This window comes from Rattus rattus, chromosome 3 (assembly GCF_011064425.1).
Source record: "Rattus rattus isolate New Zealand chromosome 3, Rrattus_CSIRO_v1, whole genome shotgun sequence".
NCBI lineage: Eukaryota > Metazoa > Chordata > Mammalia > Rodentia > Muridae > Rattus > Rattus rattus.
In genome coordinates, this window is record NC_046156.1 from 76,758,553 (window position 1) to 76,776,906 (window position 18,354).

At 36.6% G+C, this 18,354-nt stretch overlaps 1 pseudogene; it reads left to right on the forward strand.

Annotated features, from left to right (window-relative positions):
- Nucleotides 1-558: 558 nt before the first annotated feature.
- Nucleotides 559-670, forward strand: LOC116897616 (annotated as a pseudogene).
- Nucleotides 671-18,354: the final 17,684 nt, after the last annotated feature.

An 18,354-nucleotide genomic window follows, 5' to 3' on the forward strand; every position in this document is an offset into this window, starting at 1 on the left:
CATTTTTGTTATATTCATGAGAAAAGAGGACATTTCAAAACTGACTTGACACTTAACAATTAAGAATTATTGTGTTTTTAAAATTTTTTGAAAAATTTGAGCACTATGTTTTCCTCCCTTTTACACCCACTTTTTCAACCACCAATAACCATATGACTCTCCAAAGATTGTATTATATGTGCTATTTATTTATTTATTTATTTAAATTGTGTTAGTTCTTTCAAATTTCATACAATGTGGTTTGATCATATTCATTGCTCACAAACTCTTTTGCTAGCTACTCATCTTTAAGTCCTTTTAGAAGCAGGGAGCAAATATTCTAGAAAAATATGGTCTAACAGGGACTACAGTCATAATCAATCAAATCAATCAATCAATCTCTCTCTCTCTCTCTCTCTCTCTCTCTCTCTCTCTCTCTCTCTCTCTCTCTCTGCAACTAAAATTGCCAATAGCTGCACAGCAATCTTTCATCTTCTAGGTAGAACAGCATAAATGATCCTAGATGAAACTAAGTGCTAAGTGAAATAGGCCTTGTGAAGTGAACCAAACAAAATAGATTTTCATACATATGCTGTATCTATGTCACATGTGCATCAGTCAGGAAGGAAAAGCTATGCCTGTACTCAGTGTGCTGATCTATGAACATTTGAATTATTAGTACTATAACACATTCTAAAATAGTGACCCCTAGACAAGCACCAGTCCAGCCATTGCCACAGGCCTGGATGGACTCCCAGAGAAAAGAGATAGCTGGGTGTGAAATTGGTTCTTAAAGTTATCAGAGTGGGAGAAATATCCCTGTCCCTCACAGGCTTCAACACTCCAAAGAGCAGGATTTGTACCACCCCTAGGCAACAGGGTAGAATTGGCCCTAATTGTAGGTTTGTGGGTGAGCAAGCCTGAGAGTAAGAGTGGGACAGGTGGCAACTACCTTTATGTATTGCAGGCTATGTCATTTGTTATGGTTTGCATATGCTTGGCTCAGGGAATGGCACTCTTAGAAGGTGTAGCCTTGTTGGAAGAAGTGTGTCACTGTAGAGGTGGGCTTGGAGACCCTCCTCCTAGCTGCCTGGGGATGCTCAGTCTGTTCCTGGCTTCCTTCAAGTGAGGATGTAGAACTCAGCTCCTCCTACACCATACCTGCCTGGATGCTATGAAGATGCCATGTTCCCGCTTTGATCATAATAGACTGAACCTCTGAACCTGTAAGTCAGCCGCAATTAAATGCTGTCCTTTATAAAACTCATGTTGGTCATGGTGTCTGTTCACAGCAATAAGACCCTAAGACATCATTGAATAAGCTCCAAGGGGCAGAGTAGGATAGCCAGCCCCAGTGGTGCAGGTTTGGGAGAGCTGGTTGGCTGTCTAGCTCAGACATTTTTCAAGTCCAGAATCAGATCTTTGACTTAGCCTACACAACATCAACCTCACTGGTGAACTCTTGGTGTAAGTGAGTGAGTCAGTTCTACAGATCCAAAAATACACAATCTCTATGACACAGGCCATCAACAGGACATCCAAGAGGAGTCCCAGTAAAGGCCAGAGACCTAATATCATACAATGGACTCCTTGCAAGAAACAATTGAAAGCAAAGGAGTATGAACAAAAGGGCATACTGTGTGGCATGCTTTGACACAGTACAGCTTCCACAAGTTTTTTTTTTTCTTTTCTTTTGAGGGGAAGGTTGCAAAGGTGGAAGGCAAGTATGTTGTGTGGATTACCCTGATACTGTTTGTCTTATTTCTTTTTTTTTTTTTTTTTTTCCCCGGAGCTGGGGACCGAACCCAGGGCCTTGCGCTTCCTAGGCAAGTCCCCTACCACTGAGCTAAATCCCCAACCCCTCCTGATACTGTTTATATTTTGATGCTAACCACCCCGCCAATGAGGAGGAGGTGGATCACATACTCAGGTGATTCTACGCCCCAATTTAACTGGTTAAATAAAGGCCAGAGCCTGTGATTGGGCAGTGGAAGAGAAAGGCGGGGCTGGGAGTTTTACAGAAGGAAAGAGAAGCAGCAAGAAAAGGGAATGAGATGGTGGGACAGAGAGAGAAGATGGAAGAGGAGGAAAGGGAAGAACGAGCAGAAGTACATGTCGTGGGGGAACTGCAAGTATATAGGAAACTCATAAGTGAGGACTAGAGTAGTATAATTGAGTATCTGCCCAATCTAGACAAACAGCTTATAAATATCACAACTGAGTTATGTGTTCTTTTTACAGGCATGTTGGGTTGGAGATTTACAGTTACAAATCTGGCTAGTATGAATATAAAAGTCTCTAGTGTTTTTCTTTCATGGGGCTAAAGGGAACTAAGTGAGAAAGGCAGTCTTTGGCATTCTACAGACAAGACAAGAGGGTGGATGGCCAGTGGAACCAAAAGTAGCTACAGTTGTTTTCAGTGAAAACAGGTTTGGTTACTTAGCAACTCAGCCAAGAGTACCAGGGCCAGATGGCCTTTTGTGACATGATGCAAGCAGGAAGCAGAGACCAAGAGAGCTGGCACAGGAGCTGAGTGATTCCCAGGTGGGTGGCTGCTAGTTTCTGAGCCTAGTCAAAGATAGAGATAGCTTGAACACTTCAATTGAAATGGAACACAGGTACCACAGGAGAGGTGTGGGATCCCATATGTGTGGGGTTGTGATATTTAATGTTAAATTCATAAAGAACCAGTAAGATTGTTTTAAAGATGAAGTATCTAAAATGGTCAAAGAAAAATATCATTCAGCATAAAATGTTAGTTTCTAGGGCCTTAGATAAGAGTTCAAGGGGGACCTGCATTTTATTCATTTCAAAATTTGAGTCACACAAGACAAATATTTTCTAAAGATAAGCTGCATAACGTAGTGCCTATACCTGAAATGCTACACTTTATACTCAAATACATGGTAATTGTGTAGAAGTCATAGATGTAATACTGTAACTGAGAAGTGAAGTCACTTCAACAAGCTCCTTTTCAAAAAAGCTGTCATTTAAATATCCAAGGGCCACGCTGCTTTAGGGCAAATAACTGTGTTGCCATTACAATGAATTATTCATTAAGTTTGTCATTTTCTTCTAAGCCTGAAATAATGTAAGAGGAAACTGAATGTTGATATCCTGAATGTAGTAATGTTAAAATGAGAAAAGTCCACAGCCCAAACTGGTGCTCTTGCTACTATTACGTTTCTTTTATTCTTTTCTTATTCACTTTACATCCCAATTGCAGCCCACCCTTATTTCTATACTCTGAGTTTTGCCCTCACATACCCCTCCTCTAATTAATCCCTCCACTTTCCTCAGCAAAGGGGAAACCCTCATGGGTATAAACCCACCCTGACACTGCAATTTGCAGGAGAACTGTTTCTGTCCCTCATTAGCTTCAACACTTAAGGAGAGCATCCTTTCCCACTGAGGCCAGACCAGGCAGACAGCTGGAAGAAAGGGATCCAAAGGCAGACAATAGAGACAGAGACAGTCCCTGATCCAATTGTTAGGGGACCCACTTGAAGATGAAGCTGTTCATGAGCTACCGAAGTATAGTGGTCTACCCATGCACATTGTGTGGTTTTAGTCTCTCTGAGACCCCATTGACTCAGATTAACTGACTCTGTATGTCTTTTGTCTACAGCTCCCTCCCTGCTTCCCCTCATTATTCCACAAGTCTCTGCGATCTCCAACTAATGTTTCTCCAACTAATGTTTGGCTGTTGGTCTTTGCATCTGTTTCTATCAACCACTGGATGAAGTCTTTTAGAAGACAGTTATCTCGACTCCTGTCTACAAGCATTGCAGAGTATCATTAATAGTGTCAGAAGTTGGCTCTTCCCATGGGGGTGGATCTCAAGTTGGGTCAGTCAATCCTTTAGCTATCACCTCTGTTCCCTCAATCTCTGCTCAAACTTTAACCCTGCACATCTTGTATGGAGGACAAAAGTTTGGCTTAAGATTTTGTATGTTCTTGCTTTACAGGAGATGGCCTGCTTGCCTCCAGGAGGTGGCCACTTCAATCTCCATATTCTCAGCTGCTACGGGTTCCCATTAGTTACCCTTATAGATTCCCTGGATCCTCTTCCAAACCAGGGCTTCTGCTTGCCTCAGAGATGACCCCAACAAAAATTTGCTGTCTCTTCCAGCAATCTCTCAACACCTCAACCAGATCCCATTCTCCCCATACCTTATTTCTAACCAAGATTCTCTCCATACCTCATCTTCCATCCATTTACTTTCCCTCCTCCACCTCGAGTATCTATATTATTTCTCCCTCTAAGTGAGAGCTAAGTGTCACTCCTTGGACTCTCCTCATTATGTAGCTTATTTGGGCCTGTGGATTGTATCATGGTTAGCTGTACTTTAAGCTAATATCCACATATAATTGAGGAAACACCATGCATACTTTTCTTGGTCTGGGTTACCTCACCCAGGAAGATTTATTTTTAGTTCCATCTATTCACATTAAAATCTCAAAATGCCTTTTCCATTTTGAAAGCTTCTGTTTTTGTATTATTGTGTTCCTTGGTTTAGAGAAGATTTTCAGTTTCATGAGGTCCCATTTATTAACTGTTGATCTTAATGCCTGAGTAATTGGTGTTCTGTTCAAGAAATTGTCCACTATACCAATGCTTTCAAGGCTATTCTATACTTTTCCTTATATTAGATTTAGTTTGTCCAGCGATGAATATGAATGTCTGTGCATTCTTCTACATACAGACACCCTGTTAGACCTGCATCAAAGTCGAATATGGTTTCTTTATCCCATTGTGTTGTTTTGGATTCTTTGTAAAAAAAAAAAAAAAAAAATCAGGTGTTGGGGATTTAGCTCAGTGGTAGAGCGCTTGTTCAAGGCCCTGGGTTCGGTCCCCAGCTCCGAAAAAAAAAAGAAAAAGAAAAAAAAAATCAAATATCTGTAGGTATCTGACTTCGTTTCTGGGTCTGCTAGCCGATTCTATTAATGAACCTGTCTGATTTCATGCCAATACTATGTACATTTTATTATAATTTCTCTGTAGTACAACTTGAAATTATGGATACTGATATCTCTAGAAGTTCTGTTATTCTACAGGATTATTTGAGATATTCCAGCTTTGTTTGTTTGTTCAGCTGAGTCTTTCTGTTTGCTTGTTTTGTTTTTTACTAATGAAGTTGAGAGTTTCTCTTTCAAGATCTGTTCATAATTCATTTGAAATTTTTATGGGAACTTCATTACATCCTGAGATAGCTTTTGGTAAGATGGCCATTGTGACTATGTTTATCCAACAAGTCCATGAACATGGAATACCTTTCTTTCTTCTGATATCTTCCTCAATTTCTTTCTTCAGAGATGTGAAGTCCTTGTCATACAGATCATTCCCTTGGCTAGTTAGTGGTTCCAAAATTTATATTATTTATGAGTACTATAAAGGAGGGCTAATGATTCTTTTCGAGTTGATTTTTATCCAGTCAATTTGTGGAAGGTATTTATTAGCTGTGAGACTTCTCCACTAGAATTTTTGGGGTCATTTATGTACACTTATCTTACTGTCTTTGAATAGTGGGACATTGGCTTTCCCCTTTACAATTTTTACCCCCTTGATATCTTTTATCTCTCTTATTGATTCAGTTATTTCTTCCAAAAGTATGTTGAATTAATACAGAAAAATTGGACAGTCTTATCTTGAAAATGATTTTAGATGAATCGCTTCAAGTTTCTTTACATTGAATGTGATGTTGGCTATTTGCTTGCTCTGTGTTGCCATTATTGTGATTGGGTATGCAACTTGTATCCCTGTTATTTCCAAGTCTGTTATGACTTTTATCATGAAGGGTTGTTGGATTTTGCCAAAGGTTTTTAGCACCTAATGAGACAATTGTGTGGATTTTTTTCTTTTAGTTTCTTAATATGCTGGATTACATTGATGGGTTTTCTTATATTAAACCATGCCTGCATCTGTGGAATGGAGACATTTTGATCATGGTAGATGATGTTTCTGATGTGTTCTAGGATTCAGTTTGCAAGTATTTCATTGGAGATTTTTGTATCAATGTCCTTAAAAGAGTTTGCTTGAAATTAACTTTCTTTGTTGAGTCTTTGTGTGATTTAGGTATCAGGAAGAGTGTTGCCTCATAGAATGAGTTTGGCAATGTTACTTCTGTTTCAATGTTATAAAATAGTTGGAAGAGTGCTAGTATTACTTTTTGGAATGTCTAGTGGAATTCTACACTAACACCATCTGGCCCTGGACTTTTCTTAGTTGGGAGACTTTTAATGAGTGCTTCTATTTCCTTAGGAGGTTATAGGACAATTTACCTAATCTTGATTAAATTTTGGAAAATGATATCTATCAAGAAACTTATTCATTTTGTTTAGATTTTCCAATTTTCTGGAGTGTAAGCTTTTGAAGTAAGACCTAATGATACTTTGGATTTCTTCAATGTCTATTATGTATTCCTTTTCATTTCTGACTTTATTTGAACACTGTATCTTTGCATTTTATGTTACTTTAGCTACATGTGTGACTATTTTATTGATTCCCACTCCCCCCCAAAAAAGATCTTGGTTTCATTTATTTGTATTATTTCTTTTTTTCAAAGTTATTGATCTCAGCATTGTTTTTGATTGTTTACTGCTGTTTATATATCTTAGGTCTCTTTGCTTCTTCTTTTGTTCTATGCCTTTCAGGTGTGCTTTTAAATGGCTAGTATCAGACCACTCCAATTTGTTTACGAAGGAACTTAAATATGAACTTTTCTCTTAGCACTGTTTTCATTGTGTCCCCTAAGTTTTTGGATATTGTGCCTTTATTCTAATGGCCTTCTGCACAGTCAATTCTAGAAAGCCTTTAATTTCTTCCTTTATTTTTTCTCTGACCTAGTGCTCATTGAAATGGGGATTTTTCTATTTGCATGAGTTTGTATATTTTCTGTTTTTTCTGATGTTGTTAAAATCCATCTTTAATTTATGGTCGTCTTATAACATACAAGGGATAATTTAAGATTCCTTATATCTTTTGGGGCTTGCTTTGTTACCAAATATATAGTCAATTTTGAAGTAGGGTCTGTGTATATTATTTTGTATTTGGGTTAAATGTTTGGTAGTTATGCCCATTTGATTCATAACCTCTGTACTTTGTTTATTTTCTGTTGAAAATGTTGTTGTTGAAAATGCTGTAATTTTTCCATTGGATAGTTTTAGCTCCTTTATCACAGATCAAGTGACAAGAAGATTGTGGGTGCATTTCTGGGTTTTCAATTCTATACCATTGATCTACCTGCATGTCTCTTTACTAATACCATGCAATTTTTATTATGATTACTCTTTAATAGAGCTTGAGATCAGAGAAGTTCTTTTATTGTTGAGAATAGTTTTCTATATCCTGGGTTTTTTATTTGTTCAAATGAAATTGCAAATTATTCTTTCTAGTTCTATGAAGAACTAGATGGGAATTGCACTGAATCTGTAGATTGCTATGACAAGATGGCCATTGTTACTATATTAATCCTACCAATCCATGAGCAAGGGAGCTCTTTCCATTTTATGAGTTCTTCCATTTCTTTTGTCAGAGACTTGAAGTTCATGTCATACAGATCTTTAACTTGCTTGGTTATCATCAACCAAGGTATTTTATATTATTTATGGCTATTGTAAAGGGTGTCATTTCCCTAATTTCTTTCTCAGCATGTTTAGCCTTTGAGTAAAGGAAGACTACAGATTTGTTTGAGTTAATTTTACATCCAGCTTCTTTGCTAAGTTGTTTATCAGCTGTAGGTGTTCTGTGTTAAAATTTTTGGGGTCCCTTAAATATACTATCATATCAACTGCAAATAGTGATATTTTGACTTCTTCCTTTCCAATTTGTATCCATTTGACCTCCTTTTGTTGTCTGATTTCTGTGACTAGGACTTCGAATACTATATTGAATAGGTAGGGAAAGAGTGGACAGCTTTGTCTAGTCCCTGATTTTAGTGGGATTGCTTCAAGTTTATCTCCATTTGATATTCACTGCCTGTTTGCTTTACATTGCTTTTACTATGTTTAGATATGGGCCTTGAATTCCTGATCTTTCTATGACTTTTATCATGAAGGGGTGTTGAATTTTGTCAAATGCTTTCTCAGTATCTACAGAAATGATCATGTGGTTTTGATTTTCCCTTGAGATTGTTTATTTAGTGGATTACATTGATGGATTTTCATATATTGAACCATTCTTGCATCCCTGGGATGAAGCCAACTTGATTATGTGGAATGGTCATTTCGACATACTCTTGGATTCGGTTTGTGAGAATTTTTTTTTTTTGTTATTGGATTTTTTTATTTACATTTCAAATGTTATCCCCTGTCCTGGTTTCCCATCAGTAATCCTCCTGTCCCATTCTCCCTTCCCCTGCTTCTATGAGGTTCTTCCTCCTCCCACCCAACCCATCCCACCTCTATTCCCTGTCATTCACCTACACTGGGGCACTGAGCCTTTGCAGACTAAGGGCTTCTCCTCCCTTTGATGGCCAACAAGGCCAACCTCTGCTACATGTGCAGCTGGAGCCATTTGTCTCTCCATGTGTACTCTTTGGATGGTCGTTTAGCCACTGTGAGCTCAGATTGGTTGGTGTTGTTGCTCTTATGTGGATGCAAACCCCTTCAGTTCCTTCAATCTTTTCTCTAATTCCTCCATTGGGGACCTTATTAGTTCAATGGTTAGCTGCATGCATCTGCCTCTGAAGTTCTCTTTCTTTTTAGTCTCTTTGTGTTGTGTAGGTACAAGTGTAATTGTGGCTTAAAGACCAAATTGGGTAGAATTCCTTCTGTTTCTATTTTGTGGAATAGTTTGAAGACTATTGGTATTGGATGTTTTCTGAAGGTCTGATAGAATTCTGCACTAAACCCAACTGGTCCTGGGCTCTTTTTGGTTGGGAGATTTTATTGACTGCTTCTATTTCATTAGGGGTTATGAAACTGTTTAAATGGTTTATCTAATGCTGATTTAACTTTGGTACCTCATATCTGTCTAGAAAATTGTACATTTTTTCCAGATTTTCCAGTTTTGTTGAATATAGACTTTTGTAGTAATATGTGGTAATTTTTTGAATTTTCTGACTTTCTGTTGTTAAGTGTCCCTTTTCATTTCTGACTTTGTTGATTTGGTTACTGTCTCTCTTCCTTCTTGCGTGAATGTGCTTCCTTTTTTTCTAGAGCTTTCAGATGTGTCAACTTGATTATGTGGAGTGGTCAATCCATAAAGATGCTAGTGTGTGCTATTTGAAATTTAATTTTGCAGGCACTCAGAGCTATGAGTTTTCCTCTTAGCACTTCCTTTACTATATCCCATAAGTTTGGGTATGTTGTGCCTTCATTTTCATTAAATTTTAAAATGTCTTTAATTTCTTTCTTTATTTCTTCTTTAATCAAGTTGTCATTGAATAGAGCTTCCATATGTGTCTGGGCTTTCTGTTGTTTATGCTGTTATTGAAGACCAACTTTCTTCCATGGTGATCTGCTAGGATGCATGGGACTATTTCATTCTCCTTGTATCTATTATGGCCCATTTTGTGACCAATTCTGTGTTCAAACTTTTGAGAAGTTGCTGAGAAGAAGGTATATGCTTTTGTTTTAGAATGAAATTTTCTGTAGATATCTGTTAAATCCATTTGGTTCATGACTTCTGTTAGTTTCACTGTGCCTCTGTTTAGTTTCTGTTTCCATGATCTGTCCCTTTATGAGAATGGTATGTTGAAATATCCTACTTGTGTTGTGTGTGGTGCAATGTGTGCTTTGAGTTTTGTAAAGTTGCTATTATGAATGTGGGTGCCCTTGCATTTTGACAATGGATGCTCAAAGTTGAGAGTTCCTCTTGATATATTTTTCCTTTGATGAGTATGAAGTGTCCTTCTTTAAATTTTTTTTGATATTAGAATGGCTACTCCAGGTTGTCTCTGGGACCATTTTCTTGGAAAATTTTGTCCCAACCTTTTACTTTTAAGTAGTGTATGTCTTTGTCAGTGAGGTGTGTTTCCTGTATGCAGCAATATGCTGGGTCCTGTTTACACATTCAGTCTGTTAGTCTATGTTTTTTTATTCAGGAATTGAGTCCATTGATTAAGAAATTTACGGAACAGTGATTGTTGTTTCCTATTATTTTTGTTGTTAAAAGTGGAATTATGTTTGTGCAGCTATCTTCTTTTGGGTTTGTTGCATGACGGTTAATTTCTTGCTTTTTTTTAGGACACGGTTCCCCTTCTTGTGTTGCAGTTTTCCATCCACTATCTTTTGTAGGGCTGGATTTGTGGAAATATATTGTAAATTTGGTTTTGTCATGAACTATCTTGGTTTATCCTTCTATTGTAATTGAGAGTTTTGCTGGATATGCTAGCCTGGGTTGGCATTTGTGTTCTCTTAGGGTCTCTATGACATCTCTCTAGGATCTTGTAGCTTTCATAGTCTGTGTTGAGAATTCTGGTGTAATTCTGATAGCTCTACCTTTATATGTTCCTTGGCCTTTTCCTCTTACTGTTTTTAATATTCTTTCTTTGTTTTGTGTTTTGATATTTTGACTATTATGTGACAGAAGGAATTTCTTTTCTGGTCCAATCTATTTGGGCATCTGTAGGTTTCTTATATGTTCATGGGCACCACTTTCTTTACATTAGGGAACTTTTCTTTTATTATTTTGTTGAAGACATATACTGGCCCTTTAAATTTGGATTCTTCCCTCTTTTCTATACGTTTTTATTTTTGGGTTTGGTCTTCTCATCGTGTCCTGGATTTCTTGGATGCTTTAGATTAGGAGATTTTTGCCTTTTTGCAATTTCTTTCACTATTGTGTCAATGTTTTCTATGGTATCTTCTGCCTCTGAGATTCTCCCTTCAATCTCTTGTATTCTGTAGTGATGCTTGCTTTATTACTCCTGATCTCTTTCCTAGGTTTTCTCTTTCCAGGGTTGTCTTTGTGATTTATTTATTGTTTTTCTTTATATTTTTATATCCTGAATGTTTTTGTTCAACTACTTCACCTGATTGGTTGTGTTTTCCTATAATTCTTTGAGGGATTTTTGGGTTTCCTCTTAAAAGACTTCTACTTGTTTACCTATGTTCTCCTGTGTTTCTTTAAGGGAGTTACTTATGTCCTTCTTAAAGTCCTCTGTCATCACCATGAGATGTGATTTTAAATCCAAGTCTTGCTTTTTTGGCGTGTTGGCCTATCCAATATTTGCTGTGGTGGGAGAACTGCATTCTGGTGACGCAAAATGGTCTTCGTTTTTGTTGTTTAGTTTCTTATGATTGCCTCTCACCCTCTGTCTATCTCTGATGTTAGTTGTCTTGCTGCCTCTGACTGGAGCTTGTATCTCTTGTGGGCCTGTGGGCCAGTGAGTCTGTGGACCTGTGGGCCTCTGGGCCTGTGGACCTTTGAGCCTGTGATCGTAGGATTGAAAGGGCTCCTGGGAGACCAGCGCTCTCAAAGCCAGTTTTGGGTCTGAGATCTCTGGGATAACTCCATCTCTGGGCAGAGGTGACGATCAGAAGGCTCCTGTCCTGGGCCATCCTGAGTCTCCAGGGCCCTGTGAGCTCGCAGTTTGTTTCTCCTTGGAAAGTCAATGGAGGAAAAGTGGGGTTATACCTGTTGGCTGTGGGCATGGGAGGAAGAGCACTCTTGGCAGACCAGCTCTCTACAGGCAAGTTTTGTGTTCAAGACTGCCCCAACTCTGTTGGTTCATTTCTTATGCTGCCCTTTTGCCATCTGGTGTTCCTGATGTTTTCTGGATGTTCTTGATACCAAGAAGACTTCTTGGGAGGCAAGCAGAGTCATGGACCTTATAACAGATGTCAGAGAACCAAATGTGGCTCACACATGTTGGATGTTTCCTAGGTGGACCTTAATGTTCCCGTTGCTCTGAAGATATCCTCAAGAAGGTACTCAGAGCTGTGGCCCAGAGATAGAGATTAGAGGACTGTACATAGTTCACTTCTGGCTATGCCCCTGGTGGACAAGCTTGTTATTTTCTTGAAGTTTGAATCAGTAAATTCATAGGTTATTAAAGGGAATTAGAAGAGCATGTGGATTCATGTGATTAATTCTGGGAAATTCTGAAAGAAAGAGAGCATAGTCATGTACTTTTCTATGAGTTTCCATATTCAAAATCTAGGCTTCAATGAAGCAATCACCTCAGGTTTTATAAACATTGTTTTTTGTCATATACATAAGATTGTTTTTTTTTCCTTGATTTCCAGAAATTATATGCAGTACCTATGACAAATTTTTGGTTTAATTTTGATGGCATTTTATCTCTACCATATAGGAACTTAATACCAAAAATATTTTTGTGTTCTAAGTTTTCAGAACTCTAATATTTTTAGCAGTCTCTCTGTAACTCTTCTGATTTCAAGATTGAGAACCAGTTTAAATATTTTCTGGACCAAAGTGCAGGCATCTTCTCTTATGCATTCAAAAATTTAAGTAATGATACAACTTAGGCCTCAGTTCAGGAATTATATTCTTTCTCTTTCTCCTCTATATTTTAAGGTTAATACTGTATAAATTTCAGGGATATGTGACTCTAGAGAAATCAGTCAGTACAACACATATTCTTTATATACTTTCTTTTCCTAAGATATGTTGCCAACAAAGGAGTCTGGGAATCAACTCTCCTGAATGTCTCTCTGCCACTATAAAGCAGGCAGATCTTTGCTTTTTAATTTACCTATATATTTATTTATATGTTTGTTCCTTTAGTTTTGAGACTAAGGCAAAGAATTTTGAATATGCAAGTGATATGAGACCTAAATTTATTCAAGATTTTATCAGAAGGTCCTATGGACTAGTGGGGAATCTAAATAATTAGATATAATTTTGTGAACCATACTCTCAACAGCATCAATTTTCCATGTCATCTGATATTTATTAGAGTTCATCAAAGAAAGGCATAAAATCTCCATGGATTCAGCACTTCATTGATGAAAACAGTATTCCTCTTTTCATGGCAATAAGTTCATACTAAGAAAACTACTTTCAAATTAACTGTTAGAGTTCACCTGACAGTATAACTGAATGATACTAAAGTAGGAACAAACAAGAAAATATCCTCAAAAAAATGGAAAAGAAAAACTTTGATTTTTGATTTTGACAACTGGTCAGATAGTTAAAATATCAAGTCAAATTAGAAGAGAAATTAAGGAAGTCTTATAGCTATCATAATAAATGATAGAATATTTTCTTATTTTAGTGGTTTTACTAATTTTCTCAATCTAACATTACTGAATTTATAAATAACTGTATTTTGGCAAAAGTTAAGAAATACCAGTTTGATATTGATGGCTTCTACTAAGTCTATAAAGCTGCTATTAGAATTCTGTCAGTCAATTTTCTATCACCCAGTACAGCTGGCAGATATAATTTTAATTAAGAGTCTGGATATGAAAGTATAAAAGATTAGTGAATTTATTATTATGATAATCATTGTTATAATAGAACTATTGGTAGTTGGCAATAATCACAGTGATAATTTTTACTATGATATTTTGCAGGAGAAAAGAAGGGACAGCAAGCATATACAAATATCATTCAGTGGTAGACAAAGAGTACCCAGTAGTTAAGCTATAGACAATATTAGGGGACTACACAGAAAACAGGACCAAAGGGAAGTTCCAAAAATCTTAGTGGATGGCAGAGTATTATACAGACATAGGTATCAGATATATCTGAGATCAAATATATCCACAACTGTAATCAGAGTTCCACAGTTTATAAAGCTGAAGATGTCAACCCTGAGAATAACCACAACTATTATTATACATTCTTCACAGGTGTAAGACATTTCACAAATTCCATGGACTGCTGAAGACCAAGGAAGGAGACAAGGCTGGATATATGGTGTACATGACACTCAAAGCAAGACTGTGAATAGAAAACCTGGCCCTCAATATGAAACTTACATACAAGAATACACATCAATCATACATAGGTATCTCTTGAATATCATAAATGTTCCTATTGGAAGTAAAAAAGCAACTTTGAATTTTAAATAAAGAAATTTTAAAGAAAATTCAATCAATAAATTAATTCTAGATGGTAAGTCCAAGCAAAGAGTAGAAAAAAAATAAGATATCTTTCCTCCAAATAACTAATTACATAATAACAACCCTCAATGAAAACATGATTACAGGCTTTCTATTGGAAAGAACATTAAGAGAATAACTATAACCATGGTTAAATAAGCAAAAGAAAACATATGAACAGCAAAATAAGTCAAACCAAAAGATGAATGAAATAAAATTAAATACAAGATGTAAAAATTAAAATTCAATAAGGAAACAGAATTGCTGAAGAGAAGTCAAACAGAAATTATTCTCAAAATGGAAAAGTTCCACAACCCACACTAAATCCTCAATGTAAAGCATCATCAATATAATAAATAACGGGGAAACATAGTATCAAGATGGACAGTAAATTCAAGGATTCAATCACTTAGTAAAGATCAAAACATTTAAAATCATTGGAACATAAAATAGCTCTAGGAGATACATAAGACATTTAAAAATTAGGAGCATAGAAGAAAAATACCAGACCAAAGAACATAAAAATATTTTCAAAAACTTTTGAAGAAGACAATCAGCCAGCCAGATGTAAAGACAGAAAAGCTATGCCAGGTACAAAAATCTTATAAAACATCAACAAGGGGGGTTGGGGATTTAGCTCAGTGGTAGAGCGCTTGCCTAGCAAGCGCAAGGCCCTGGGTTCGGCCCCCAGCTCCAAAAAAAAAAAAAGAGGAAAAAAAAAAAAAAAAAAAAAACATCAACAAGATATGATGACAGATTAAATTTCCCATTAAATATTATAGTAAGGATGCTGAAAACACAGAAGAAAGGTTATTGAAGTCTATAGTTACAAAGGGTCAAATCACTTGTCAAGACAAGCCCATGGGAAAAATATACATTTAACAACAAGAGTCATACCACAACTTCCAACACAAACAATTACACTCAACAAATCATGTACTAAAACTAAGAGGAATAAAGATTTCCCATGATAAAAATAGACTGTAAAAATTTATGCCTACCAAGCAACCTTTACAGAGATTACTAGAAGGAGCATTTCAATTTAAAAGGAAGATGAAACAGAAAAGGTGCCACAGAGATAAACAATAGTATGGCATAAAAATGATACAAATATCAGAAAAAACACCAAGTCAATATAATGATATGATTAATACACATACTTCAATAATAACTCTAAATATCAATAGTCTCAATTTTCCTGTAAAGGGACACAAAATATCAGATTAGATTAAAGAACAAAAGAACCCAAGAACAGATAAACACCACTTAGGGGAGGAGATAAAAAGATATACTAAATAAAGAATGAACATAAAAAGTTTACCATCACCACAGAAAACACACACACACACACACACACACACACAAAATATCATAAGAAAAATTCAAAATGGGCAGGTGTGTGTGTGTGTGTGTGTGTGTGTGTGTAATCACCCATACCATCAAAATGAAATCACAAGTATCAACAAACACCACTCATTGACAGCTCTCCACATCAATCGCTTCAGTTTTCCAATGAAAAGTCATAGGCTATAGGAGACTGTATTTGAAGATAGGATCCATCTCTCAGTTGTATCCAAGAAATATAAGTGAATGTCAAAGCTACAAAGAACCTGGGAATAGTAACAATAGTAAAATAAATTTGAACCAAAAAGACCTCCAAAACAACTTAGTGTAACTATTTTAATATCTGAAAAAAAAAGACTTCAAACAAAAAAAGTGTATGTAAGAATAATATATCCTGATGAAATGGAAAATCCACCAAGAGGATGTCAGAATTGTAAACATCTATGCATCAAATGCAAGAGGAACCAGGTTTGTATTCATGATTCTTGGCTACTTTTTGGGGGTTCTTATATCTACCACTCTTCTCCACTACAATCACTTTCAAACCTCAAAAACTAGTTTGGTAAGACAAAAGTTTAGGCAGGAAAGGGGTGTGGATGTTCAGATTACATCAAGTTCTTAGGTGTCAGAATACTTCCAACCAGCAATCCAGCAATTGCAAATGCAGCAAAAGAACAAATGCTACATCAGACCAAGCAGCAACAGCAAGGAAAAGCAGCAAGGATGTGCAGTAGCACGGACCATAATCATTAGGGACAGCAAAGAAGAAAGCAAAGAGTACACACATGAAGGGACCCATGGCTCCAGCTTCATATATAGCAGAGGATGGCCTTGTCAGACATCAACTAGAGGAGAGGTCCTTGGTCCTGTAAAGGCTCGATGCCCTAGTATAGGGGAATGCCAGGGCAGGGTGCAGAGTGGTTCAATGGGTGGGGTAGCACTCTCATAGAAGCAGGGGAAGGAGGCAGGTGATAAGGTGGTTCTGGAGGGGAAACCTGGACAAGGGATAACATTTGAAATGCTGGTAAATAAAATTTCTGAAAGAAAAAGAAAGAAAGAAAGAAAGAAAGAAAGAAAGGAAGGAAGGAAGGAAGGAAGGAAGGAAGGAAGGAAGGAAGGAAGGAAGGAAGGAAGGAAGGGAAAGGAAGAAAGGAGGAAAGCAAGAAAGGAAGAAAGGAAGAAAAACCGCCAAGGGGAGCAGCAGCTGCCACAGGTCCTTTTGGATCTCTCACATTTATACATTGTGAATAGTCCCTAGAATTTCAAATGCAAACTATCTTCAACTGTAAAAATAATCACAGACCTACTAGAGCACAAGACAAACCAAAGTCAGTGACAATGGACTCTGAAGCACTCCATATCTTGCACTTGATATGAAACCAAAAACATAGTTACATAACCTAACTCTGTTTTTAAAGAAAACAAAATTCTCTTTACATTTCCCCATTTTAGCCCAATAAATTGCTTTTAGTCTACCTCCAACAACTATCTTTATACAGTAAGAATAAGAGAAATTATGAGAAATATTGGGTAAGAATTATATTTCCATTTTTATTTGGTAAACTTGGAGAAAGTACTCATGATCTAGTCTTTTCTCTTGGTGATAGCAACATTCCCAACCTGAATTACATTCTTATCATATCTTGCATTTATCAACTTAAACATATCCTTTTAGACCCTAAAACTCTATAAACATTTCTAGACCCTAAACAACTCAAGCTTTTATGTTTTTAATATTTAATAAGGAAACCATTAGACTATAACTATAACTATATAGATGTAACTATATCTAGTCTTCAACCACATTAGAAACCTGAGAAGGATAAATATTACCTGAGTAAACTGCAAGTGCAGTGCAAGCCGCTTCCCAGCCTGAAGAAATAACAGAGACTCTTGGCTGCCCAGGCAGTCACCCAACGTTCCTCTGTATTCGTGGGGCATCCAATATTTGGTTGACAGGCTAAGAATTTCTGACAAATTCCTCTGTGAAACAGGAATTTCAAATGCTGGCTTACCTTGTCATGGCAAAATGGTCAATAGACTTCCCAGTTTCTTGATTGTTCACAGTTTGGACTACATGTTGTCAACAGTAGAGGTAAAGGCAAGTTTTTTTGTTTGCTTGTTTTTATTTTTGTTTTTGTTTTTGTTTTTGTCTAATGGCCATTCATACCACAATTGCAGCAAACTCTATGTGGAAGTTTTTCATTGCCTCTTCTTTGAAACATATTGGGGTGCTTCTAGGAGCTGAGGTGTGTCTCTGTCTAAAATGCCTTTCAGTATTAAAGCAACTTAAATGGCATATTCTGTAGATCTCTGAAGTGTCTGAGGACCATCTAGCTATCTAAAGAAAATCTGAATAGACCAATATTTCATATTTTTAACTATTTACTTTCTGCTTGACTTTGAGAATGTATACAGGTGGCTACAATAAAGCTTATTCCTGTAATTAATGGAAGTTCTTCCTAACAAGACTATAACTTGGATTATTTATAAATGAATAACTACTACCTTACATTTCTTAATTATCCTAAGCAGTTTATGCTACTCGCTTTCAAGAACACAAATATTCCATCAAAACTTTCAATGAGTTTCATATATATGATACCTTAAACAAGAATTGAAAGATACGTATGGTATATGTACTTATGTTATAGCAAATATAAATATAATTCCTCTCAATATATATATTAATCCATAGAATTGTAAAATATTTGAGCCTTGTTGCTTTCTTAAGTCTAAAAGGAGATACAATAATTCATTCTTCTTTCTTTTTATCCATATATCCCTTTTATCCCATTTTATTTCCTTTAGCCCATCTTCTTCCTAATACTAGATAGGAGAAAAAGCTGGTAGTGAGGTGATAGAGAAAGCGATTCTTGATTCTAATGACATTACTTTGTTTCCTCCCGTACTATGATAATTAACAACTTGAAACCTGCCCTCCTAAATGACAGCAAACACTCATAACTCACCAAATTACCAAAAACTGCACAGCTCTCCTCCTAGGAATGGGGG